Source organism: Balaenoptera physalus (assembly GCF_965194825.1).
Source record: "Balaenoptera physalus genome assembly, chromosome: 15".
In the NCBI taxonomy this organism is placed as follows: Eukaryota; Metazoa; Chordata; class Mammalia; order Artiodactyla; family Balaenopteridae; genus Balaenoptera; species Balaenoptera physalus.
In genome coordinates, this window is record NC_138894.1 from 83,439,808 (window position 1) to 83,467,293 (window position 27,486).

At 42.6% G+C, this 27,486-nt stretch overlaps 1 long non-coding RNA gene across 1 annotated transcript; it reads left to right on the forward strand.

The window, feature by feature from the left end:
* The first annotated feature begins 646 nt into the window (after positions 1 to 646).
* LOC309643634 lies at positions 647 to 26,091 on the forward strand. Its single transcript, XR_014253917.1, has 2 exons — positions 647 to 8,344; positions 8,379 to 26,091. It is a non-coding gene; the product is annotated as an uncharacterized lncRNA (long non-coding RNA).
* Positions 26,092 to 27,486: the final 1,395 nt, after the last annotated feature.

Consider the following 27,486-nt stretch of genomic DNA (forward strand, 5'->3'; position numbering starts at 1 on the left):
CCTCACAAAGTTCTTACCTACCCTTAGCCATTCTTCCTCCATATCATACTGGCCCAGAAACCCCCAACCTGGTTAGACCCAGCTATCCACTTACACTGAGTCATACCTGAGCATCTGGACACTGGTGGAGAAAAAAAAAAAAATCACATCATAACTGTGCTCGTTGGATTCTCTTTAAATTAATGACCACAGATCTCAAATTTCATACCTTCTCTTACCCCTAAAAATCTCCAAAAGACACTCTCTTTAAGCCGATGAACTGGCTGGCTTTGTGTCATATAGAAAAAAATGGATGTGTTCCTATTCCTATATAAAGCCACACCCTTCTGCTGTGCTCTGGAGAAGCTTATCCGGTGTAGCTGGATAAGTGACACGTTATCTTCAGTAAGAGATGGATTAAGATAGAGTCCCATTCTGCGTTTAAGCCCAAATCAGAATAGTTCTAACCCTCACCCCCTTTCCAGAGTTTGTTAATCAGGGACTAAATCCCCTCAGATCATGTCAGTTTTTCTCAACAACAATCTCCAGTGACATCTGCAAGTTCTTTTCTTCTGTCCTTTGTCTGTGGCTTTCAGAACCACCTGAAAGTGGCTCATGGCTCCCAGCACACATGCTGACCATTGTGAGGACACCGCTGTCTGTCTCTTAAATTCACTAAATCTCTGGAAGTTAAAGCTCTTCTGATTCTCTGCAAAAGTGGGAAAACGTTCTCTGTATCTCTGAACTCTGGTGGTATAAATTGTTGTCCATCCTGCCTACTTCTGGGTCACTCCTAATTGCTAAATACTCACAGTTGCCCTCCCCTTAAAGTTCTCAGAGCTTTTATTCCTTCTTCCAGAAAAGAGCAAACGTGGGATTAATTAGTGTTTTAGTAATGTTTTGTGAAAACAGAAAATCAGAGGGCATTTTGCCAGATATAGTATCTACTCCCCCAATGATGGATGATAGAAGTCTGCTGAACCTGGGTACAATTTAGACTGTTTCTCTCAGTCTCATCCTTATGGGGGTGTCGTATATTAGAAGCACAGCCCCTGACCCTCCCATTGCTCTCACCCAGGGGCTCTGCTTCTCATTTGTTTAATTAAAAGGGTTGGACTAGAGGATTTTTAAGGGTACTTCTAGCTCTGGAATTTTAATTTTAAGAAACATCTTGAATGATACCATGCATAAAAATCTCTTTAAAATGTTTTAAGGTCCCTGAATGGAAAATCCTAAGGAAGCATGCCAGAAGTCCCTGAATTTGAGTCTTCAACAGCCCATCAATTTCCTGGTACAAAAGCCAGTCTATGAAATAATCACAATATCTATCTTGTGATGTATCACAGCTGATTAAGTCACTACAGAGGCAGGGGGCAACACTTTCGCATGTGTTCCCGTGCACGTCAGGGGGAAACGGAACAATTCAAGGCTAGGGTGGCGCTGGTGGGTGGTCCCTTTCTCGAATAGTGATAAGAAAGCAAACCTCCGTGCGGATTCTAATTGTAGACACCAAGTGTGTGGCCTTGGGCATATTTCTCTGAGCCTTGGTTTCCCCCTCTGTAAAATGAGAATAAAAATAATTCTTATCTCTGGTTGTTTTGAGGATTGAATATGTAAAGTTCTTAGCACATGACAGCACTTAACATGCTATCAACAATAATACTTATTATTTATTATTATTACCATTGAGTATCGAGATGAGAATTAAAAGAGGGTTCCTTCAAGGCTGATGATAGAGTCTGGGGTCCAGGGGCCTTTCTTGATGCTCCTGATGTCAGGTATAGAGACAGCCACTTCAGCTTGCTAAGCTTAGCCCTAGTTTTCAGCTTCACATCGTGCCTCCTCTCGACCATGGCTTCTCTGCCTCAGAATCAAACTCCAAGAAGACCTCATCTCTGCAATTTCTGGTGCTGGGCTAAGGGAAACCAAAGATGCTGGCTCTGACTCCCTGGGAAAGGCCGTGCAGATTACACACTCCCCTCTCACCACAGCGCACGAGCTTTTCTCTTCCCCTCAAGACAGCAGGAGGGGCTTCTTTCATGAACTTAAATCCCAGCTTAATTTGAAAAGGTCTCCACTTTCTTTTCCCAGGTCCTGGTTCCCCATGTCTTTTGGCAGCTTGAACCATTGAAGAACTTAGCCAGTGTCCCAGCAAGTTGCCCAACAATTGTGCTGGCTCTTAAACTTTTGTGTTCTGACAGAATCAAGTCAATCCTGAAGACTCTGAGCTACTAATCTCCTGTCCATGGCATTCTTGGCCTTCTGACTGAGAATTAGCCTAGTGATTTTGTAGAATTAAAAGGAGTACTGGACTTGACCTTGGGAGATCTGGGTTCAGATCTCAGCTTTGCTCTTCAGTAGTAACCACGTGACCTTGGGCCGAGAGATTTACCTTCCTGACCCTTAGTTTCTGATTTGTGCAATGAGGATGATAATAGTATCTCGGAGGAGGTAGATCTCCATTTGTTGGCAAAAATACCCTGATATACCTTTAAGTAAAAAGGAAGCTCTACAGTGTTCTGTCTAGTATGATTACATTTTTGGAAAAGGAAAGTCCATGTGCACGGAAAAGAGGCTGAAAAGGATATTCACAAAATGTATGGAGTTATCTCTGGGTAATAAAATGGCAACTGATGTGTAATTATTTTCTTTGAGCATTATTGTTTTTGTAATCAGAAATTAAAATACAAGAGCAAAATGAAAGGCATTTCCTTTTTTTTTAAAAAACAATGCACTTTCCTCAGGGTTTTGGCAGTCTAGTAGGAGAGGAACAAATTTCTGTAAGGCACTCGGGGAAGGGCTGGGTGAATAGCTCTAGCTAGGCTACTGGGGGTCAGACTTTCTCGAATCACTGAAGGTTGAGTGGTGAGGAAGCCTTCAGCGAGGAAATGAAACTTTAGTTCTTAAGCTGACGGAAAAAAACCAGACACACTTGATGATTTCAGGCAGGTATTTAGGTGCCTCACCAGCGTCATTTGTTCAGCGTTCCAAAATGGTAGTGGCCAAAACCAATAACTTATCTTTAAACATCTCTAACGTGCTGGGGTCTTATGAAAATTTTGCCCTAGTCCCCATTTATTTATGTTTTCTTTTTTAGTAAATAAGATAATAGGAATCTTTTTTAACATTAGAATTAAGAATTCAGCAAATATTAAATGTATCCCCCAAAGAGCAGTATTCATATACATGTTGTGTAGATATACCCCCTTACACATATATTTATGTATTCATAGATATATGTATAATTAATTTTCTTCCTTGTCTGTTGGTGTAAATATTAAAAGTGCAGCATAAGAGAGAAAACATTCAGATTCACGTGAGCCAGCAGTCCTGAGTTTGGACACAGGCAAGAAGACAAAAACACGCTCTCCAGAAAGTAGTTTCCTTGGAGCTTGAGAACAACCGCTGGGCAAGCCCCTCATGATCTGATGCTGGGAGTTCCCGGTGCGAAGGGAGGGGCCGTCTGGTGACACGGAGCAGCTGGCCTGGCCAGTGGTGGTGGAGTCAATCGACCCCAAGTACACTGGCCATCGAAGTCTTAGCTTCTCTTTGTTTTGTCAATTTTCGATATAAAAGGTTACAAAATGTTCTAGGAGAAGGGACATCCAGGGGAGCTCAAGAAAGATCAAAGCAGCCTGCACGGGGGGAGGAGGTGGGGCACAGCTGGGAGGCACCAAGCAGATTTGGGGTCTTCCGTGAAGGGCCACATCAAACCGTTCAGGTTGCTCTCTGGTCCCTTTTCCCTGCGCTCAACTCCAAGCCAGTCTGAGCTACTGAATATATATGTGTTCTTAAGTCTTTGTGCCTGGAACGTGTTACAACTTTTCCATATAACGTGCTGCTTTGCGTTCTTCTGGCAAACAGTTTCATCGTTGATAACTCCACTCAAGCTCCCTTCCCTTATTCTCGCTTGACTGCTGCTTGTGTTTCAAAATCTCTTGCATTTTTAAAGATGGAAGTTATTTGTTTGCTTACCTCTTTGAATATTCTAAACAATTATTTTGAAGTCTTCTAAAAGACTATTCCATGGGATTAATTTCATCTGGTATGAATTCCTGCTCTGATATTATTGGCTGTCTCTGGAGCGTTACGTTTCTTCCTGTGTTTTGGAATTGGGATTTGCAGTCTCACTTTGAGTGTGATGTTTTTGTTCATTATTTTCTCTCTCTCTCTCTCTCTCCCATTCTGTGCTCACCCAGGAGGTTTCCCTCAGTTGTCCCCAGTCCAGAATCAGCTCTAATGGGAGTTCAGGGTTTCTGCTCCAGGGTGGCGTGGGGGCGTTCCACACCCAGTCACCAGGCCAGTGGGCAGTTTGGTTCTGTTCCTAGTGATTGAGGCATTGTTCTCCTTCTGTAGCAATCCTGGATCTTGGTCCTATGAAACGGTAGTCCCAGGCAGTTGGGGAGAAACAAGTTTAACTCTGTGTGGGACTGGTGTGGAATCTTACCCCAGTCCTGCCTTTAAGCAGAGACCCTGCCTGTAACCCCTGTCCTGACATCTGTGCTTCCACAAGCCTCAAGTTCAGCCAGCTTGTCCCTGGATGTTTCTGTTCCCCTTCTGGTCCATCACGAATATGTCTTGGTTTCCATAGTGACTCTGCCTGTTTGTTCCCCGTTTTGCATTCTCTCTGTATTGTGAACAGAGAGGGTATGCAGGCTTTGAAGTAACTGCCGCTTTGACTGAGTGGGTCTTCCCCTTTGAGTTACTGAATGTTTTCATAGGTCTGGAAATTATTCTCAGGTAGAGGTCATGTTCCACTCAAGTCTGACAGAAAGACATTATTGAAGTTTCTCCCTGTCTGCTGAGAGTTCCAATAATTAGTGTAAGAGAGGACTGAAGACTCAGAGGTGTGGCCACCCGTGTGGGAATTTCACTTCTGCTCAGGAGCAGATTGAGAGCCTGCTGTCTTGGAAGTCTAGAGCTGGCTGCTTCAGCAAATCCCTCTCCAGCTGGTCAGCGTGTCCTGGGTCCAGCTCCTGCTGTACGTAGCAGGCTGTAGGGGCAGCCGGAGCGGCCAGAGCCTGAGGAGGCCTCCTGCTCCCCGGCTGTTTGGTTGCTTTTTTGCATCTCTAGTCCTTGCTCTGGTCAAGGGGACTTTTGGGGGTCTGGAGGCAGGGAGGGGGCAGAGGCAGTGTGACGGCCCGCCTGCTGCATTGCAGGACTTTGCACCCAGGTGGTGGATGGTGGCAGATAGGAAGGCACTTCCCTGATGCCCTGACTCTGCTCTTGCCTGCACAGCAATCTGCACAAATGCCTGAAGGATTCAGGTCAATGTGTGGCGCCCATCTCTAGTGTAGACCTTCCTCATAATGCTGGTTTCGACATTTCAGAAGGCAGTTGGGTGAAGGAGGAATTCAACTGCATGGCATCTTGGAAGTACTCTTGATATTATGTTTTAAATGTCTCTGCATGCCTTACAGGACCTAGAACAGGGCAGAGGACAATAGCTACTTAGATCTTGTTTGACTGATTGAAAATCCAGATGATTTTCCTATTTGAAAACAAAAGGCTTAACTTCTCTTTGCAATAACTCGATGCAGACACACAATGTGTGGCCAGTTCTGTGGTGCTTCTCTGAAGTGCCAGCCCCTTCTGTGGTGTCCTGTGTTTTTGTCGGGATCCTTCCAGTTGCAAGTGACAGACACCCAGGAGAATTGATTGACTTCAGCGACTAGAGGACCCAGAGGTGAACCAGGCCGCAGGCGCACCTGGATGTGGGACCAAGCCAGCCACCAGCGGCCTCTCCTCCGTTTCCTGACTCTGCTTTCCTGCTAGGCTGGCTTCATTCCTTTCTGCTGTTGGAGACAGTAGAGCACAATGGTTAAGAGCAAGCTCTGGAGGCTGAGTGCTGTGTGACCTTGAGCAAGTTAACTGACCTCTCTGGGCCTCAGTTTCATCGTCTAGAGAAATATCGTGATAATAATGGGAATCCACTCATGAGTTGTTGAGAAGCTTACACTGGCCAGTGTGTGTTAACCTTCAGGGCAGTGCCTGGCCCACCGTAAGCACTGTGTGTGACTTGCCCTTGATGTTGTTGTTGTTTTCTCTCTACAGACTGGAGGAAAGGACATGGCCTTAGATGGTTGTGGACTTACATCATCGCAGCCCAGAGGAAAGAAGTTTTCTTTTGTCAGCATCCACGTACACAGGTCTCTGGGGAATCTCATTTGCTTTTCTTGGTTCACATGCCCAGACCTTGGACCCATTGCCATGGGAGGGTTGAGGGTTACTGTGATTGACAGGTCTACCATAATTACAGGGACTTGGGGACCAAGAGCTCCCCAAAGAGGCGGGAGGCATTATACTATTCACTCATCCACTTACGCATTGAATGTTGATTACTTGTCTGTTAGGGGCCAGGTTCCGTTCTAGCCTTGGGGTTACAGCAGTGGCAAGAGAGAAGAGTTCTCTGCCTTCATGGAACTTAACGTTCTGCTGATAGAACGAGGGGTCACGTGGCATACCAATGAATGAAAGGAAATATTGAATGTGATAAGCGCCGTGTTTAATATAAAATAAGGAGATGTCTGGGAGGGTGACTCAGGGCTGGTCAGGGAAGGCGTCTCTGACTGGGCCACCTTGAAGCTGAGACCTGCGTACCGGGAAGGAGCCACCGTGTGTAGATCTGCATGCGTTCCAGGCACATGGAGCAAGCTAGTTCAGTGTCCCCAAGGCAGGGACGAGCTCTGGGTGTTTGAGAATGACAGAGGCAGAAAGAGTGGCTGGAGCTCGCTAAGGCGAGGGAGAGGGTTATGCAGCCGGGTGGAATGGAGAGACACAGCCAGGGAGAATTCACTGCTGCTCTTAAGGAACTGACGTTGTCCAAAGAGCTTTCTGGCTGCCGAGAAGGGAGGTAGGCGTGAAAGCAGGGGAGGAGTCGGGAGGCTGCCGCCGTGTCCAGGTGAGGGAGGGGCAGCGTGGCAGCCAGCGAGTGGGGATGGGTCCAGATACGATTGGCAGCAGGGTAAGCAGGACTGGCAGGTGGATTGGACGTGGAGGAGGGATTCTAGGATGACGTCTGGGCTTCCGTTCTGAGCTGGTGGACGGCGGTGTCCTTTAAAAAGAAGGTGAAGATTGGAGGGGGGAAAGGGAAAGAAAATCTAGAGTTCTGTGTTAGATTTGCTGAGTTTACGGATTCTAGGCGATAACCAGGTGGAGAGAGCGAGTCGGCACTTAGAAGCGTGCCTCGGGAATTTCGGGGGAGAGGGCAGGGCTGGGAATGGAGTCATCAGCAGGTAGATGATATTAAAACTGGGCAGGATGAGATCATCGTGGGAGCACGTGAAGATGGAGAGGAGATGGAGCCAGGGCAGAGCTGGGAAGGAGGAGGGAGGGAATGCAGGCAGAATTAAAGAATACTGTTCACCCCCTTTTCTGAGAAAGGTAAGGCATCTTTGGTGCAAAATTCTTTAAGGGAGTCTCGGTTAAAAAGAGAAGGGAAAGAATTCCTGTGGTCCTCCTGGCGGCTCACCTTCACTGGGCTACCTGAATGTTCCTGAAGCTGAACCGTTCAGCTTTGAACGATCTTGCTTAAGTTTCTCAGGCATTAATTTTATTGGTTAATTGACCTTTGCCCCAACTCTTCTGGGGTATTTTATTTTTGTTAAGCTTGCCATGGTTTTGCATCTTTTAGGAGTTTTTCAAAATTTAGGAGCTCTGGATTTGCATACTGTTCTCACGGAGGGGTCCTTTGCAGGTCCTGCTTCGATGGAGTTTGAGGGGTCAGGGAGGAGATTACTGGAACTCTGCACCCTCATTTCAACAACACAGTTATACATTTTGCTGTCTTATACGGCAGTCTGTGGGGGATTATGTTGAGTCATTTGAAGGTAGAATTCTGCAGCCGCAGAAGCATGAGAGCTGCAGTGACAGAGCATCAGCTTGTTGAAGGCAGAGCCCCTGCTTTGCACCCAGCAGACTCTCAGTAAACTTTTGTTGAATGGAGTTGCAGCAGAAGTCTGAAGCCTTGAAGGGTAGCAGCCCTAACACAGAGGCTGTGTTCCACAGGGATGCAGAGTCTCAGCCTCTAATTGTACATCAGAGGTGATTACTATGGCTGCAAAAACTTCCTATGCAGCATGGAAACAATTACATTAAAATGCAGTTGGAAATTCCAGTAATCTCCTTGGAGTAGACAAATAAACTTTGAAATCGTTTACAAATGATGCACCAAGTCTGTGGGGCATCTGCTCATCGTAGGAGGAAAATGGGTTTCTTCCACGAGGCTTTTCATGTGATGGCATTGCTGCTTTCTTATGATGAGGAAGGAAAACAGGAGGAGCTTGATGGGCCCACCCCATATTGGACCTGGAGTCCAGGCATCCTCAGTGTGTGTGTGTGTGTGTGTGTGTGTGTGTGTGTGTGTGTGTGAGAGTGAGTGAGTGAGTGAGGATGCTGAGAGCCGGTCCTCCTGTCCAGGGCCGGCCTCTCACTGCTTGGAAACTGTTCTGGTGTGAGATGGGGGTAGGCGTGCTGGCTACCACTCAGCTCCTGGGAGGATGTTTTCTCAGCTTTGCCTTTTCGAGTCTGGTGACAGGAGGCTGCCCTTTGACAGGGTTTGATGACAAGCCAAGAAGCTAGGAGAGCGTGTCCCAGACATACTCTCCTGGCGTGTCCTTATGCTTGGCCCCCAAGCCAAGAAGGAGGCGATTCAGAGTGGCCACATTGTATGTGAGGGGCACATTCCTGAAGGCCTTGCCTAATTCAAATCTTACATAATTCAAGACTAATTTTCTTATAAATAACTCTTTGATAAATAAAATTATTAGAGTGTATAAAGTGGAGAGAATGCATTCTTGAAGTGTGTAAATTTCTACTTTTGGAGTCTGGGGCATATTATATGACATTCTTGGGCGGCCATGTCAGCAGAAAAATTTCCATTATCCTTGAATATATATGACTAATTTTTGCAAACTTAAAGGTGCAACTGCTTTAGTGCTGCTTTTACTTTTCTAGCATTCTCTGTGGTCGTTGTCTTAGTGCTGCCTGCTAAATTAACAGTGGTGCTTGTCTGGTTTTCTTCATAGGATGTTATCACATCTCATTTCTGTTCCAAGGTATTATTGCTGCTTATCACTTAATGAATGCTTGGATGATATTGTTCTAAGATATAGAAAAGATTTTCAGTTATAATAATAGTAAACGTTGACGAACCCACACAAGTTGTGAGCGCAAATACAACAGCATGATTTACGGGATATTGTTAAAAGATGGTGGGCTGTTCTGCTTAATAGCTAAAATGGTTCTAACATGTGATCTTAATGTGAAACATAGTTTATAATCCCTTCAGCCAGATAGCTTGGAAATGATGTGATCCCAGAGGAATTTTCAAAAACGGTTTGAGGACTCACATTGTTTCAAACTTTGTATACAAAGTTAATCTTTAAAATTTTGTGCTATTTCATATTTGGAGCATTCAGATTCACAGAGCATTCATGCTAGTATTAGCTAGGATTCTTTCGGTTGTAGATTATGGAACAGCTAACTCAAAATCTCTTAAATAAATGAGGGATTGTATTGTAAGGATACCAGTGTATCTCAGAGAAGCCTCGGGGCCCTGTACCTGGGCCTCAGGAAGAGTTGGAACCGGGGCCTTCAAAGCTGTCAGTGCTTCTTCCCTCAATTTTTTCTTTCGTTTCTGCAAAGCTGGCTACACCATTTGTGGGGTCCTGTGCAAAGTGAAGTGTGTGTCCCCTTGTTCAAAAAGCAGAAGAAAGATTTTCCTTATTTACATAGCCTTTTTTAAAAAAATAAATTCCACAAACATTTAATAATAAACTCTGTGCCAGATTCCGTGCTAGGTAGCAGGGCGGTGGGTGGGTGGGTGGTTACCACGGGGAGGAGACGTGGGCCATGTCTTCTGTCTCATGTAGCTCCCAGTCCAGTGAGGGTCTAGAAGGAGGTGTCATCCAATTTCAAGTTGCAGGCCGGAGCGATGAAGGCATTCGTAAGCCCTGCTGTCTTCAGCATTGGGAGTTGCCCATCCTACTTTGCTTTAAACCTTCCAGGTCAACCTTAATATGAGGACGTTGTTAATAGGTTGAATTCATTTCTCCTCTCAAGGATCTTAACTTTTCCAAAAAAGCTTACTGGTCAATCTATGCATTCCTTTGCAGGAAATACCTGCTTTTTACCTACCACAGAAAAAGTAAGAATACTGCTTGCAAAGAACTGGGAGTAAAAGTGCCCAGGGATGTCCATAGCCTTTCTTTAAACCTATTATGGGTTTTTTATTTGCCATTTAATTCTGCTGTCTCCAGGGCACGGGGATACTTGCAGGGCAAGTGCGACGCGACCCTCGTTTAGTGTGGGCACTGTGACTCAGTGTGCGAGATGTATGTACCCCTCCCACCCTCTCTGCGTGGGGAGGAGGGTAACAGGGGGTCACTGACTAGGGACAGGAGAGGGGACAGCCCAGAATCCATTCAAGGAAGGCGGGGAGGTGGCAGGAGGCTCTGAGCCTCTGTTGCACGGTCCATTGTCCCATCAGACTCCATTACTGTATAAGTTTCCTAGAGGTGCTGTAACAAGTACCACATGTGTGGCTTAGACAACAGAATTTATTGTCTCACAGTCTGGAAGCTGGATATCTGCAGGGTTAGTTCCTTTTGAGGGCTGTGGGGAAGAAGCTGTTCCACGCCCCTCCCTCAGCTCCTGGTGGTCTTAGACGGTCTTTGATTTGTAGAAGGTGATCTCCGTGTGCCTTCACATCATCCTCTTTTTGTGTGTGTCTGTCTCTGTGTTCAAATTTCCTTTTTATAAGGACGCCAGACATGTTGGATTAAGTCCCACCTCATTCCAGTATGACCTCATGTTAATTTAACTAATTACATCTGCAACAGCCTTATTTCCAAATAAGGGCACATTCTGAGACGCTGGGAGTTAGGACTTCAACATAGAAATTTTGGGGGGGACAGAGCTCAACCCAGACCACTTAGAAAACCGAAACTCAAAGATACAACAATTAAAGAATTTCAAAATGGCAACTGCCCAGCATTAACCCCCAGGCGTGGGCTCCCCTTGGGATCTCAGGGCCCTGGGGGCTGCACAGAGCATTCACCCTGCGTGCCCAGCATGGCCCACGTGGCAGAAAATATGACTCTTTAGATTTAACTCCTTGGAGAGAGATGACTCTACCCTCTGACTCCTGGGTACACATGTTACAGGGCTTTATCTCTGAGCCTGCAGTTGGCACTAGGGCCCCCAGCAGAAACCCTCAGGCACTGTCGAGTCTGTGTTCCAAAGACAGCTATCAGAAAGCAGTCACACTGCTGCCCACCCGCTGTCCCCTCCCTGACCAGAGCTTACTAACAGCTGGCAAAACTATCTCCACTTCCATCACCAACACCCACCACCTGCCCTACCCCCAGACTTCATAAGCAGGGACATTGTCTTTGTGGGAACTGCGGTGGGATCCTGGCTGGTCTCTCCTAGCAACACAGAGGGCATCAACAACTAGTCTGGGTTAGCAACAGATGAAGCCAGAACCCCTAGTCATGAGCCTGTAACCATGGGCAGTTAACTGTCCTGCTCCCTCCCCCAAGCCAGGCCAGGGAAGTGAGGGGAGGAGTTACCCCAGTGCCAGACTAGACTCCCCCTGCAGGGTGCAAGAGTGGGAGGAGGAGTGAAGGAGGAGTCCACCTCTACTCCTGGCTGGCACAGAAGCCACCTTGTGTGTTGAGGGAGCAGCAGAGCAGAGAAAGCAAGGACAGCTCTGATGGGGGCTCTGGAACAGGCAGGTTTCATTTAGAGCGACGCTGAGTGTACAGTGCCCGACATGATGGTGGACCTGTGATGACCAGATACCCCATGGGACAGGAGGAGGAACTTGGAAAAAAAACAAGCAGAATCCAGGGGAGACCGACAGGGGGGCTCGCTCCTTAGCTACACTGGACAGGAGTTTGCATATACCGTGCTGTAGAATCTACTGTAGGGTACAGAAATAGGATGATATCTCTATTTTTGCGTACATGTTTCTGCATAAGGTTAAAAGTTTAGCTCCTTCCAGGAATGGCAGGTGAGGTATTGTCAGTGAGTCTTTTTGACATGTCCCCTCTTTCATATATGACGATATATACAGTTATCTAAGATGGGTATGCTCTGCCTGACATTTTTTCTGCCTGAGTTTACTGAATATTACAAAAGCAGTTGCTAAATCCTGTTCGTTTAACCTCTGTAATATCCCTAATATCTGTTCATTTTATCAGACACTTCAGGAAGCTCTCCTTGCTTCTGGCCTCTCCCCGCATTTCTCAGTCCTTCAATGGAAATGACTTTGCTAGAAAGAAAGCATTCTATTGAGTGAATTTTCATTAATGCTTGAATGACTGACAGGCCCATGATAATCCTGGAAGTTATTTGCATTTTAAAGTAAGGGTTAGTTAACCCATGACTTTTTAAATAGTGGTTTTTCAAACTGCTTAATAAATACACATGCAAGATGTCAGATCTAAGGTGGAAATGCTTTGGGGCAGGGAGGAAACCTGTCACCAGGCTGACCCTGCCCGTCATTACTCAGAGTTAGGTCCCCGTTGCAGACTGCTTGGGCTCCTGCTAACTTGGTGAATTGGACTAGTTACTCATCTATAAAAGGGGCTAATAATATAGAATTTCCCTATTTTGTTATTGTGAGGATTATATATGATAATTCCACATTTTTTTTTTTTAAACTTCAGCCACGAGAGTTTTTTAAATTTTATTTATTTACTTATTTATTTATGGCTGTGTTGGGTCTTCGTTTCTGTGTGAGGGCTTTCTCTAGTTGCGGCGAGCGGGGGTCACTCTTCATCGCGGTGCGCGGGCCTCTCACTATCGCGGCCTCTCTTGTTGCGAAGCACAGGCTCCAGACGCGCAGGCTCAGTAATTGTGGCTCACGGGCCCAGTTGCTCCGTGGCATGTGGGATCTTCCCGGACCGGGGCACGAACCCGTGTCCCCTGCGTTGGTAGGCAGATTCTCAACCACTGCGCCACCAGGGAAGCCCTCCACATATTTATTTAGCAGAATATCTGGCACAGATTTGGTGTTGAGTAGATGTTAGCTATTGTTATCATCATCATCATCATTGTGTGCCTGCTTTTCAATACTTTGTCCCTTCCTCTATTTTTAAAGATGTTACTTTTGTGTTTATTTATTTTTTCTTTGTGATCGGTGGCATGACAAAGGGAGGAGATCAATGGTTGCATGTGCTTGCTCCTGGGAATCTCCATTTAAAAAACTATTTAAATCAGTTTGTCTCTCTACATTGTAGCCTGCTGTCTTGACATCTGGTAGGGCATGTTCCCTATTTGTTCTTTTTCAGTACAGTCTTCACTGTTTTGGCCCATTACTCTTTGATATAACTTTTAGACTCAGTTTGTTAAATTTCACACAAAAAGTTGGAATTTTGGTTGGAATGGCATTAAATCTATATATAAATTTGCAAGAAAATTGATATTTTTACAAAACTGAGCCCTCTAACCCTAAGCGTTTATTAAGGCATTGTTTACTATCTTCAGTGAAGTTTTTATTATTTCCTCCATAAAAGGGTTTTCATATCTTATGTTAGATTGATTCCTAAATATTTTATATTTTTGATGGTGTAGTAAATGATATCTATTTTAAAATTTTATTTTAAAACTCTTCCTGGATTGTTTGGAAATATAATTGACCTTTAAATATTGATTTTGTATACAACAGCCTTGTTAAGTTAACTTATTAATTCTAATGGTTGTCTTTAACTTCTTTTGGGCTCTCTCCTTGGGAATCATACCACATTTGGATGATGACATTTTTGTTTCTGACTCTCAACTTTATATCTACTATTTCTTTTTCTTGCCTTACAGCACTGGCTATGATTTATAGGACATTAGTCAATTGAAGATGTGAGAATGGACATTCTTGTCTTGCCTGGATTTTAAAGGGAAAGATGTCTCCGGTAGATTTTTTTAAATAGAAAGTCAAAGAAATTATCTTCTATTATTAGCTTGCCAACTTAATTGTATTATTATGGGTGGGTATTAAAGTCTATTAAATGCTTTTTATATATTTGTTGAAATATTGATCATTATATATTATATTTTATACATTGCTGGATTCAGTTTGTTAGTATATTAATTTTTCAGTAATAGCCTTATTAAATTTTATAATTAAAGTCAGCCAGACCTTATGAAATGATTGGGGGGGGTGTTCTCTTTTCTACTGTTCCCTGGAATGTTTTATCTAAGACTGCAATTATTTGTTCCATAAATATTTGGTAGATCTTGTTTGTAAATCATCTGGGCCTGGTTTGATGGGTTATGTTTTGTGAGTGTATATGTAGTGTGAGGTATTTAAAATTCAGATTCCATTTATTTCTCAGTTTTTGGACCATTAGAGTTTAGTTTTTTCTTAAGTCAATTTTGGCAAGCTGTGTTTTTTTAGGAATTTGTCTGTTTTCTCTGTTATCAGATTTATTGACATGAAGGTATTCATATGAATATATGCCGCATTTTTTTCTTTCCTACATGTTTACTCATGCCAGATCCCTTCATTTTTTGGAAGCATTCTTACCAGAAGTTTGTTGATTTCATTGAGCTTCTTAAAGAGCTAACTACTGGCTTTGTTTTATATTTTATTAATTTCTGTTTATAATCTTTATTATTTTCTTCCTCCTACTTTCTTTAGATTTATTCTGGCATTTTCTCTTAGTTTTTAAACTGAGTGGTTAGCTCATTAATATTCAGCCTTTTTTCTTTTCTTTTAAAGGCATTTTGGCCTAGAAATTTTCCTATTAAAATAGAATTATCTTCATCTTACATGCTGTATGTCCCACATGAGATGTTAGTTGCTTTTTAATCATGCAGTTCTATATATATTCTGATTTTGTTTTTGACCCCTGAGTTAATTAGATACACATTTCTTAATTCCCAAACCTATGGGTGTTTCTAGTTATCTTTTTATTGAATTTTAAATTTTATTGCATTGTGATCTGAGCAGATCAGAGAATGTGATCTGTATGATACCAATACTGAGAAGTATATTGTGGTTTATTTTATGGCCAAATATGTGTCAATTTTCATAAGTGTTCCTTGTACATGTAGTTAGAAATAATGTGTATTCCCTAGTACTTGGATTTAATGTTCTGTATTCATCTGTCAGATCAAATTTCTCGTGGTATGTCCTTATGGAGGGCAATTTGGCATTATGTAACAAAATTACAAATGCATTTTCTCATTATTTCAGTATTTTCAGTTGCAGATATAAGGTAAACGCTGATATACTTTTCCAATTTCCATAACAAATTCTTTGTTATGCAAAGATACAATTGGTTTATTATAGTGCCTATTATAGCAAAAACAACTTAAGTGCCCATTAATAGGGGGCTGTTCGTAGAAACTAGATTTCAGCTTTACAACTGGCTACTATGTAGCTATAAAAAAGAATCATCAGGAGAATTCCAATTAATAAATGTAGAAGGAATAAGGGAAAGAGAACATATCCATTAGAACATCACAGTAATAGTTGCTGCAGGCAAGATACAGATCAGTGCTAACATTAGTGGATGAAACTTTAAGGAGAAACAGGTTATTTCATAGCCTCAAATTATCTGTCTCAAAATATTTATTAACTACTGTGGTGCTCACAAATCAAGAAATGAGCATAGCCTAGATGAAAAAGTTTATGAAATTACAAAAGGACATGAAAGGAGGCTTGAGCAAATGGAAAGATATACAGAATTACAAAGATGTCAGTTATTCATAAATAGGATTGCTATGTCTTCTTGGTGGATTGACCCCTTTATTATTATACACTGTCCTTTTCTGTCCCTGGCAATTATCTTTGCTCTGACATCTGCTTTTACCTGATGATAATATAGCCACTCCTGCTTTCTTTTGACTAGGATTTGCATGGTGTATCTTTTTCCATTGTTTTACTTTCAACTTACCTCTATCATTATATGTGAATTGAGTTTATTTTAGATAGCACCTAGTTAGATTATATTTTTTTCAGCCACTCTGCTGATCTTTGTTAGTTGGTATATTTAGACCATTTACACTTAATGTGACTATATGTTAAGGCTTAAGTCTGACATTTTATATTTTTGATTTCTGTTTGTTCCTCTATATTTCATTTCTTTGTTTTCTTTTTTTTTCACCTTCTTGTGGGTTAAACTTATTTTTAGAATTTTATTTTGATTTACCTATGGTGTGTGTGGGTATATCTTTTCGAATAAAATTTTTAGTGGTTGCTTATGGCATTAAAATATACGTAAATAACTTATCACAATTTACTAGTTTGAGTGAAGTATAGACACCTTATCTCTTTTTAAGTCTCTTTACCCACGCACACTTAAAACTGCCTTAAATGTTTCTTCTATATACTTTGAGAGCCACATCAAACAATGTTTAGATAACTTAAGAGAAGGAAAGTCTGTGGTATTTACCCATATTTTTGCTCTTTCCATTGTTCTTATTGCCTTCCTTCCTGATGTTCTAAGATTACTTTTTAAAAATCATTTTCCTTCTGTTTAGAGAAATTCTCTTAATCATTCTTTTAGGATAGATCTGCTGGTAACAGACTTTCTTAGTTTTCCCTCACCTGAGAATGTCTTTATTTACCTTTTGTTTCTGAAAGAGAAATTTGCTGGCTGTAGAATTTAGGGTTGACAGTTCTTTTCTTTCAGCAATTGAAAAATGTTTTTTGCTTCCTTCTGGCCTTCATGGTATCTGATGAGAAATCCACTGTCATTTAAATTATTTTACCATATAGATAAGGTGTGCTTTTTTCTCATTGCTTTTGAAATATATTCTTTGTCTTTAATTTGAGAAGTTTCATTATAATGCATCTTGGTGTGGATTGCTTTGGGTTTATCCTGTCTGGAGTCTCTCAAAATCTGGAATTTGGAAGTTTACATCTTTTGCCAAATTTGGGAAATTTTCAGCTTTATTTCTTTGAGTATTTTTTAACAAATCCTTTTTTCATTTCCTTCTGGGATTCTGAAAATACAAATATTAGACCTTTTGTTGTTGTCCACATGCCCCTGAGGCTCTGTTAATTTTTTTAGTCTAACTTCTCTGTGTTGTTCAGATTGGGTAATTTCTACTGTTCTAAGTTCACCGATTCTTCCCTCTGTTTTTTTGCCATTCTGCTGTTGAGCCCATCCCATTGAGTTTTTATTTTGGCTCTCATATTCTTCAGTTCTAAAATATCCATTTGGTTCTACTTTATATGTTTTATTTCTTGGTGAGACTTACTATTTTTTCATTTGTTACAAGTGTGCTCATAATTACTCGTTGAAGTATTTTCATGATGGCTACTTTGAAATATTTTTCAGATAATTCCAACATCTGTGTCAACTTGGTTGTGGCATCTGTTGATTGTCTTTACTTACTCAAGTTGAGATCCTTGTGGTTTTAAGTATGCTGAATGACTTTTGATCGTATCTTGGACATTTTTGGTTTTATGTTATGAGGCTCTAGATTTTATTTAAGTCTGTTTTAGAAAGCCTTGTTTGACATCACACTGCAAGGGGAGTGAGGGTCCCAGGCGATGTGGAAGTCCTAGTTGTCTACAATGTGTGGACACTGTGGAGCGGGGGTTGGAAGATGAGGAAAGGGCAGCTTGTTCCTCCTTGGGTAGGAGTAGAAATTCAGGTCGCCCACTAGGCCTCTGTTGATACCACCCTGGTTGGGAAGAAAGGGGTCCTTGTTTCTGCTCCCCATGTGGCCTCTGTTGACCCCCACACTGGTGAGGAGTCCTTGTTCCCACAGGATGGTGATGAAAGTCCTGACTCTCCACTAGGCTGGATGGGAAGGGGCACCTCGTTACCTTTTGTTGGGAGTAGAAGTTCAAGATTCTCACATGACCTTAACTGACTCAGTGGGGAAGGACCTTGTTATAGCCAGCCATGGATGAAAATCCTGCCTCCCACTTGGTCTTCTCTGACAGCACACTTGCAGTGGCGATGTGTTTGGTGTGTGGGTCGGGGCTCCACATTACAGCCAGATGAAGGTGAAGGTCTAGGCTCCCCACTCAGCCCTTGCTGACTGGGGTGAGGGTCATGTGTGTTTTTTTCCCATGGTGTTTCTCTAGGGTGGGGAGGTTATTGTCTGAACACTTGTGTCTTGCTGGTTGTTTTCCTCTTCCTTTCTCCAGAGAGAGTTGACTTCGGGGGCTTTATTTTTTGTCTGTTCCCATTGATGTTTATGGATCGTTGGCTTCTTCAGCATCCAGTCTGGGATTCATGAGGCAAAAAGAACAGGGAACTCACTACCGTGATGTTCCTTGGGTTTCAAGGTCCCTAGCCAGTCTGAGTTCTTCTTTCTATCTTTCAGAGTTCTTTTGTTTATTTTATATATAATGCTCAGGGTTTTTAGCAGGAGGCATAGGAGAGACATTTTAACAGGAGTGAAAAGTTTTTTAATAAGAGGAACAGGGGGCTTCCCTGGTGGTGCAGTGGTTAAGAATCTGCCTGCCAATGCAGGGGACACGGGTTCGAGCCCTGGTCTGGGAAGATCCCACATGCCAAGGAGTAACTAAGCCCGTGCACCACAACGACTGAGCCTGCGCTCTAGAGCCCGCGAGCCACAGCTACTGAGCCCGCACGCCTAGAGCCCGTGCTTCACAACAAGAGAAGCCACCACAATGAGAAGCCTGTGCACCGCAACGAAGAGTAGCTCCCGCTCATCACAACTAGGGAAAGCCCGTGCACAACAATGAAGACCCAACACAGCCAAAAATAAATAAATAAAATAAATAAATTTTAAAAAAATCTATAAAAGATATATTTTTAAAAAGAGGAATAGGAAAAGTGCTTCTACTCCATGTTGGTCTGAAAATAGAACTTCTCCCTTCCATTTTTTGTATGTATATATTTTTTTCTGTGAATACTTTTGTTATAGCATGACACTGTGTTGTAATGTGTACTACTTTTGGCTTCAGAGGGATTGTCTCTAGTATTTACCAATTGAGCTTTTATGAAGAAGTGGCATCTTTTCCTTTTTTATTGGTACTTTTTTTTAAAGTCAAGAATCACCACTGAATTTTTGTCAAAACTTTTCTTGTTTTGGTATCTGTGGAGATAATTAGGAGGATGCATTCATTCCCATTTGACAGGTAAGAGAGCCTAGACTCAAAGAAGTAGAATAACATGCCCTACATCACATAGCCAGGATGTATTAGAGCCAGGATTCTACCCCAGGTCTGCCTGGCTTCAGAGGCCACAGACTTTACAACTTAATGCTTGTGACACAGAAAGGACAGTTGCCAGGTGCCTTTGTTGACACAGTTCAGCCGTTTATAGAGTGGAAGCCTGCGACGCTGTGTGATATTATTAGGCTATGGTTATTTTCTGTCTTGCATTTGCTGAAGTTCAACATATGGCTTTTGTCATGCTGCTCCTGTAGAGCTTGCTTTTAATTTACCTGCTCAGGAAGTCTCAATTTTCACACAGTGTTTGGTTTCCAGTAGAAACCTATTCTGATATCATTTTCTGGCTCGTCTGATTAGCGCCTGTCAAAGTCCAGTGGTTTTCCACAGGTCATCTAGTGCAAGTGAGTCAGAAGCTGCGGCTGCTGAATCATAAATTCAGAGTCCACACGGCTCCTGATTCTTTATGACGGCCACCAGGCCATCTTCCTTGCTGAGCATGACAAAACACTGACTACTGAATGGGAAACATATTTCAGAGAGGCTAACACTGAGGTGAAAAATAGATTTGGGACTTTCTGAAGGGGAGATCTTACTTAAAGGCACGGACATTCTATTGGTCTCTGAGGCAGTAAGACAATTTTTTAGGTAGTGCTTCTCCACGGGGGTGCCAGGGCATGCTGAGTTGCTGCAAATGGATTACAGGTGTGTCTGAGGTGTGGAACCCCTTAATTCTTGGGGGTAGTAGCCACGCAGGTGCTGGGGCCCTCCAGAGCTGTGGCTTAGTTACCTCCAGCTGTGAGCAGCCTCATCTATTTACCCCTAGGGAGCCATGCAAAAGGTATTTTCTATGTGTACCAAGAAGAGAAAAAGGTTGGGGAGCACTGTTTTAGGTGATGTCTACAGAGTCAGGTACCATATTGGGAAGTTGATTAGCGCCAGTTGCGTGACACTATGGTAAGCTCCAGTTAAATTAGGACCAGAGGGCTTTCTTGGGGTACAGCCCTTCTGACCAAGAAGATGAGGAGTGGTGGAGAGTGGGACGAGTCTCTGAGAAGGCATGAGGGGCGTGGATGACATTAACGTGTCTTTGTTCACCAAGTCATGGAATTCTGGAGTGAAGGGGGGCATTCCCTGAAGCTGAGAAAGAGAAGCTCGTGAAAAGTTACGAAATCCAATTCATTCAATGGTATTAAAAATTAAGAAATGAAAATACCTTCAAACTGAAAGATAAAGAACCAAAGATTTTCTGTAAGGTCACAATCGACTTTTGTGTCTCTTAGGGACATTAGGATGCTTGGAGGACATCCTTACCCTTTGAGGTTGATATCAGGTGGACAACAAGGTCCGTTTAAGAGTCCTTGCCTCTGTCGTCAGGGATACGTCATGTGGCCTTTGGGGCCATCTCTGCTATCTTCAGTTCTGTTGTGTGTCCTGTTTTTCCTTTTGAGCCCCACTGAAACCCCTTGCTTCACTAGCCATCCCCAGGGCCCTGGAGCCAGTGCAGCTGTGCCGATCTACCCAAGAAGCTGAGAGCAGAGGAGCGTTCGGAAATGAGCTTTTTGAGAAGCCAGTGGAGAAGTAGGTTTGTTGCCTATTGAACTTCTGATACTTTTGATTATTATTGGAACTTCCTGCCTCATATTTGAGTTCCTTGAGGGTAGGTAAAGAGATTTACTTTAATTACGAGAGCACACGTGGGCTGGAGAGAGGCCTGCATGGGGCAAGAGCAGGAAGCTGCAGAGGCTTTGGGGATGGCTGGCAGTGTGTGTCCAGTTCGGGCCGGAAGCAGCAGGGCGCTGTCAGAGGGGCATGGCCATCTCCAGTTCTTATCTGTTTTTGTGGTTGCTGCTCCTACAGCTATTGTATTATTATTATTATCATAGTATTATTAAATTAGTACCACTTACTTATGGCTGATTATAAGTAAAGCCTTATGCAGAATCCTTCATATGCATTATCTGACTTAATCTTCACACCAGTCCTGCAGCTTTGGTCTCATTGTCCAGATGAGGAAATTGAGAGTGGAGACAGTGAACAAGAGACACACAGCTCTTAAATGGTAGAGGGAGGACCTAAACCCTGCCTGCCTTCAAGGTTCATGCATTTCTCACCTCCCTGTGCTCCCTTCTTGATTAGGCAAAATTTCCGGGTCCCAGGTTGAAGGGGCAGTGGAGTATTCCGACAGCAGGGGCTAAAACAACAGGAAATCAGGATGTGTGGGGTAGGAGGGATCCTGAAATACTGAAGAAGTGGTGAGACAGCTCTTAGCTGGGGCTGTGGATTTGGGAGACCTCAGTGTGTGGGTTGAAGCCAGGAGAATGGAGGCGGAGTGTAAAGAATGATAAGAGCAGTGGGTCAAAGAGAAGTTTGAAAAGTATGAAAAGGTAAGGGCTGGGCAGAAGGGGAGGAGTCCAGGGAGGGGGCGGGCCTGGGAAAGAGCGGCCAGACTGGTGGGAAGAGAGAGAGGAAGGAGAGGGGGTGGAATGTGTGCGGGCCATAGAGATGGGAAGAGCTCGGGCATCTTGGCTTTCAGAGCTTGAGCCTCCGGTTCAGTTGGCTGAACTGGCCCTTACGGCAGAAGCTGCTTCGAATGCCAAGGAGCAAAGGCTGCACAAAAGAGTCCTACCAGGAGCAGAGAGCAGACCGGATCCCAGAGCCAACCTTCCCTGCTCCCCACAGACAGGTGAACTCTGTCCAGCTTGTGCCAAGTGTAGTTCCTACTGTTTGTTCACTGTCAAAATCCTTTTGCTAAGTCTCTGCAAAGCACCTGGGTGATGCAGATCATCAACACCGTGCGAAGCACCAATCCAAGGCTAATGCTGTTCTTTAGAGCTGCACGTACTTGATCGTGTCCGGGAGGGGCTTCTGCTCCTGCTCATCGTCAGCGCCTTTGCAGTCAAAGTCAACCGAACTGTTTGCCTCTATTCTTGTAGTTTGTAAAGCCTGAGGCCTTGGGTTTGGTTAACAGAATGCCTTGAGGAGTGTCAATTCCTTCTGCCATTTTTGACACCTTCAGGATGTCCTCAAGATGTTGTACAGGCAAATCCTCATTTTTTTTTTGGACTACAGTCTGGAATGGTATTGTTATGAGAGGTGTATTGCAAATATTTTTGAATATTTTGGAAATTTTGCCTTCTTTTAAGATACCCTTCCAGCCCTGAGAAGAAGGGTGAAGGGTTCCCTCTGGACATTTTCGCTGTTGCATTCTTGGGAAGGGGACATTCATCCTTACTTAGAAAGCAATCACACTGCTGGCAAATGTATGGGATTCTGAATGCTTACAGAAGGGGAATCTACTAATAGACTAAGCCAGGCTTAGCAGGTTATCAGTGAGGATTAGGCAATGGAGGTGGGAAACTGGAAGAGACAGAAGTAGGAGGAAGAGAAGGAGGAGAAAGTGGGAGGCAGAACAAAGAGATGGACGTTTCATTTCAACAGCCAAGGATTTGCAAACTGGAAACAGTGACCCCAAAGTGCGCATCAGGACTGTTGGCTCACAAGAGAGGTGTGGCAGGACCCTTTCTTCTCTTTCCCAGTCACCTCTGACATTATTTGACTCATCTTTCTGGAAATATTTCTAGCTGTACCTCTGAACCCTGAACGTTTCCCAAGCTCATTGAAATGCACAAATGAAAATTATTCATCTGCTTGGAGATTACACAAAGCTGAGAGTGCTGTCAGAAGTAAATGGATACAGTTACACAATTAGATCCATTCTGAGAAAAGGAAAGCTTTGCTAGTAACATCCCAATGGGCCAAGGGCTGAAGACAGGTAAGGGAAGATGAGTCACTCGTCAGGGTGGAGAGACAGGTGCCCAGAGCAGATGCTTAAAAGGACTCACATCCATCAAGGCAGGTGACCCAGAGCTGGATGCTGGTCACCCAGCTGGTCGCATGGAATCTGCAGAGATGACTCAGAGCGTGTAAAATCAAAAGCAATGGAGAGAGAGCAGACAGAAGAGCGCCAACTCGCTCTCGGACCAGGACTGCGCTGGGTTGCTCAGGGTCAGGGCATTGGATAGTGAGTCAGAATCTTGGGACCTCTCTTCCTGTTTCTGCAAGGATCAAAGAAGTGATCATCTGTCTTACTAAGCCACTTAACAGACTTCTCTTTACAAAAGAGGACTTGTAAATCTTTCTCCAAAGCATGAGTAAACGAATCTGTGTATTTTCCAGGAAAATTACTGCTGGAAGGGAATATATGACTTAAGAGCAGGGCCAGCTTTGCCCCAGGGAGCTCAGTGGTACTCTCTGTGGTATGCTTGGGGGTGCTCGAAGGGTCTCTATACAAGAATCTTTCTCATTGTGCCAGAAATCCCACTATTGCAGTTCATTCCTATGGGCTAAGCGCTACTGTCTCTAGCCACCCCACTGTCACCTGGAAAAGAGATGACATCAGAATGGCTGCAGGATACAAATGAGATCTGTTCTGTCCTGGGCAGCGTGAGAGTTCTGGATACTTGGAGGTGAGAGGAGGAAGGTTATGGAAGTGGAAGAAGCATATGGCAAGGAAGAGGGTGGTACTTGGATGCTGCCTTCTAGAAGTCTTCGGAGAATTAAAAGCCCCAAACTTCAAAAGTAACTCCAAATGGTACTTTATGACATGTGGAATAAAAAAAATTGTGGTCACTTTTTTCTTGGTGATATTTCTTCTCTTTTTAGGTTTCTTATTGCATGTCAGCATTTTTGGGTCATGGACTTTCAGAGTTGGTGACAGTATCATGTTCTGGATTAAGCATGGAGTCAGCAGCTAGAGATGGAAGCTCTTGCTTACCATTTCTGTTTGTCTATGATCATATTATTTAACCACTCTGAGCTTCTGATTTCTTTATAAAGTGGGGATGGTGATACCAATTTCCCAGATTTTCCGTGAAGTTAGAATAAAAATACTACATAGTAAAAGGTTTAGCACAGTCCCTGGAAAATTTACCTAGAACCCAACAAAATACAAGCTCTTCCCTATTGTGCAGGAATCCCCTCTTCGGCTCCCGACTCCCTTGGTCTGTTAGAGAACTAGAGTGACAGTGACAGGGAACTCATTCCTGCCGGAGGCAGCTCTCTTCTTTTCTGGGCAGTTATGAGTGTTGGGAAGTTCTTTTTTGAATCAATATCTTCCTTTCTGTACCTTCTACCTGTAAATTGTAGTTTTACCGCTTGGTAAAACTTTCAGTATACCTCTTAGAATTCCCTTATTTCTGCCGTGATAATTGTAAGATTTTTTTTTTTGAAGACAGTGATGATGTATTCTTGAGTTTTTAACTTTTCAAGGCTAAAAAGCTCTATTTTTTTAAAAAAGTTTTTCATTGACGTATAGTTGATTTTCAGTGTTGTTTCTGGTGTATAGCAAAGTGTTTCAGTTATATATATATATGTATATATATTCTTTTTCATATTCTTTTCCGTTATAGTTTTTTACAAGATATTGAATGTAGTTCCTTGTGCTATACAGTAGGACCTTGTTGTTTATCTATTTTATATATAGTAGTTTGCATTTTCTAATCCCAAACTCCTAATTGATTTTTATTTTTATTTTTAATAATTTTTATTTTTATTTATTTATTTATTTTTATTTTTGACTGTGTTGGGTCTTCGTTTCTGTGCGAGGGCTTTCTCTAGTTGCGTCAAGCAGGGGCCACTCTTCATCGCGGTGCGCGGGCCTCTCACTATCGCGGCCTCTCTTGTTGCGGAGCACAGGCTCCAGACGCACAGGCTCAGTGATTGTGGCTCACAGGCGTAGTTGCTCCGCGGCACGTGGGATCCTCCCAGACCAGGGCTCGAACCCGTGTCCCCTGCATTGGCAGGCAGATTCTCAACCACTGCGCCACTAGGGAAGCCCCCGAAACTCCTAATTTATGCCCCCCCTTTCCCCCTTTGGTAACCATAAGTTTTTTTTCTGTGAGTCTGTTTCTGTTTTGTAAATAAGTTCATTTGTATCATATTTTATTTTTAAAAATTTTTATTTATTTTAAAAATTTATTTATTTGGCTCCAAATAATTTATTTGGGTCTTAGCTGTGGCATGTGGGATCTTTTGTTGCGGTGAGCGGGCTCTTCGTTGTGGCGCACGGGCTTCTCTCGAGTTGTGGCTCGGGTGTATCATATTTTAGATTCCACATATAAGTGATAGCATATGCTATTTGTCTTTCTCTGTCTGAGTTACTTCATTTAGTATGATAATCTCTAGGTCCATCCATGTTGTTGCAGATAGCATGATTTCATTCTTTTTTATGGCTGAGTAATATTCCAGTGTGTGTGTGTGTGTGTGTGTGTGTGTGTGTGTGTGTGTATTATATATATATGTAATATATATAAATATATACCACATTTTCTTTATACATTCATCTGTCCATGGACATTTAGGCTGCTTCCATGTCTTGGCTATTGTAAATAGCGCTGCTTGAACATAGGGGTGCATGTATCTTTTCGAATTGGAGGTACCTCCATATATATGCCCAGGAGTGAGATTGCTGGGTCATATGGTAACTCTATTTTTAGTTTTTTAAGGAACCTCCATACTGTTCTCCATAGTGGCTGCACCAATTTAGATTCCTACCAACAGAGTAGGAGGGTTCCCTTTTCTCCACACCCTCTACAGCATTTATTACTTGCAGAATTTTTAATGATAGCCATTCTGACCAGTGTAAGGTGATACCTCATTGCAGTTTTGATTTGCATTTCTGTAATAATTAGCAAAGTTGAGCATCTTTTCATGTGCCTATTGGCCATCTGTGTGTCTTCTTTGGAGAAATGTCTATTTAGGTCTTCTGCTCGTTTTTTGATTGGGTTGTTTTTTTGTTATTGAGTTGTACGAGCTGTTTGTATGTTTTGGAAATTAAGCCCTTGTCGGTCACATCGTTTGCAAATATTTTCTCCCAGTCCCTAGGTAGTCTTTTCATTTTGTTTATGGTTTTCTTTGCTGTACAAAAGCTTACAAGCTTGATTAGGTCCCATTTGTTTATTTTTGTTTTTATTTCTATTGCCTTGGGAGACTGACTGAAGAAAACATTGCTTTGATTTATGTCAGAGAATGTTTTGCCTATGTTCTCTTCTAGGAGTTTTATGGTTCATGTCTTATACTTAAATCTTTAAGCCATTTTGAGTTTATTTTTGTATATGGTGTGAGGGTGTGTTCTAACTTCATTCATTTACATGCAGCTGTCCAGCTTTCCCAACACCACTTGCTGAAGAGGCTGTCTTTTCTCCATTGTATATTCTTGCCTTCTTTTTTGAAGATTAATTGACCGTACATGTGTGGGTTTATTTCTGGGCTCTCTATTCTGTTGCATTGATCCTTATGTCTGCTTTTGTGCCAGTACCATGCTGTTGTGATTACCATAGCTTTGTAGTGTTGTCTGACGTCTGGGAGGGTTAAAGCTGAACAAAGTCCAGCTTTGTTCTTTTTCCTCAGGATTACTTTGGCAATTCTGGGTCTTTTATGGATCCATATAAATTTTAGGATTGTTGTTCTAGTTCCTTGAAAACTGTCATGGATAATTTCATAGGCATCGCATTAAATCTGTAGATTGCTTCAGGTAGTATGGCCATTTTAACAATATTAATTCTTCCAACCCAAGTAAAAAGCTCTGTTTCTGTTCAGCCTTATTCATCTGACATATTTTGAGCCTCCAACAATCTCTCTTGCCTTCCCTGGACTACACAGGGATTTTTTTTTTTTTTTTAATTTGTAACTTATACCAGTCATAGGTTTGGTATTTGCAACTGTGTACACTTTACAAAGTGTTCATGGATTCAGGGGTTCAGGGTTACTATTTAACGCTGAGGGCCTGTTGTATCAGCACGACACACTGTACTGGAGGGGTTGTGTTAATTACTGTCACTTACCTCCTGAAGCTGCTCTTCCCAGTTTGCTTTGTGGTGGTGGGTCCTCCAGCTCTGGTTGGACATTGCCACCAGTGCTTCTCTTTATCTGGCTAAGGACCACATGAAGAGTTTTTAAAATCTGTAACCCAATGCAAACCGACACTTGTAAAATACAGTAAGGATGAATTACTGGAAAAATAAATAAAAAACACATAAAATAGAAGCCATAATTTTTTACTATTAAATTCACAGACATAAAATTATATTTCAATAAATGTCATCAAAACAAATATAGCATAGGAGAAAAGTCAATTATAAAAACTATATGTTTCTTACAGGTGTGCATTTAGGTGATTAATAGAAAGAATCACTTTTATGCTAGTAAATATTTGCCATTCTGTAGTAGTATAGCAGGTTGTGAGTACAATAGGGAGTTCACATATTAAATACCTATACATGTAGTCTGAATGGACACCAGGTATAAACATTTTAGTGTGACAAATGAGTTAGTTTCTTGCTTGCTAATTCATCTAAGTAAGGTTGGATTGATACACTTAGGAATGTATCTTTAAATTGCTT